The 859-nt window shown below is 54.4% G+C and overlaps 1 pseudogene; it reads right to left on the bottom strand.

Annotated features, from left to right (window-relative positions):
- Positions 1–389: 389 nt before the first annotated feature.
- On the bottom strand, positions 390–508 carry LOC147698932 (5S ribosomal RNA; annotated as a pseudogene).
- Between the last annotated feature and the right edge of the window lie 351 nt (positions 509–859).

Below are 859 nucleotides of genomic sequence, written 5' to 3'. Positions count from 1 at the left end.
AGGCACATTTTTTATACTCCGCTGGTGTGTCACAAAAAGTGACGCGTCAGCGGCGTATAAGTGATGCTAGGGCTCATAAATGAGCCCCATGGTGGTTTGTGACATGGCTGGGGGAGCGAGCGAGTGGGAGGGAAGGAGCATATGAATGAGAAGTGAGGCAGAGGGCGCGCTGGTGAAGCCTCACGCTTGAATGGCTCAAATGCATTGGGGAGAATCTGCAATCCAAAACCTCTTGGTAGGATTTGCTGGTAGCCCTCTATATGTCTCGACAGCTGCAATGCGCAAGCGCATTGGTAGGTCGAGACCTAAAAACGGAAGTGCCATTAGCGAGAAAGGTTGTGTGGGATTGTGCGATAGAGGAGCACCCCTGGTGTCAGAGAGAAGCAAAATGCCTACAGCACCTGGTATTCCCAGGCGGTCTCCCATCCAAGTACTAACCAGACCCGACCCTGCTTAGCTTCTGAGATTGGACGAGATCGGGCACATTCAGGGTGGTATGGCCCTAGGCACGAGAGGCTGCCGGTCCAGGCCTCTTATGCAGACGCAGCCCACATGGTGTCATCACCAGGCTACTTACAAGTACATTTGTACATTTCCCTTTCACACCTGCCCTCCCTTTCGAACTTCCTGCACAGAGCCAAGCACAGCCCTCTCTCGCACTTGCTTATTTGACACTTTGGCACCGACTGGGGCCGTTCTTCTTAAGGGGCCGGCACTAGCAGCAGCAAGCACCTAGCCTTCCTTCTAAGGCACTCTGCTCGGGCCACTTCTCTACAGGCCCCCAGGGGCTGCAGAGACTCCCGCTCAGCAGCTGATGCTTACCACAACTCTGGGGAGGCAACTTCTTCACCCTCAAGTA

Source organism: Lissotriton vulgaris, chromosome 8 (assembly GCF_964263255.1).
Source record: "Lissotriton vulgaris chromosome 8, aLisVul1.2, whole genome shotgun sequence".
NCBI classification, from domain to species: domain Eukaryota; kingdom Metazoa; phylum Chordata; class Amphibia; order Caudata; family Salamandridae; genus Lissotriton; species Lissotriton vulgaris.
This window is presented reverse-complemented; position numbering and strand designations above follow the sequence as displayed.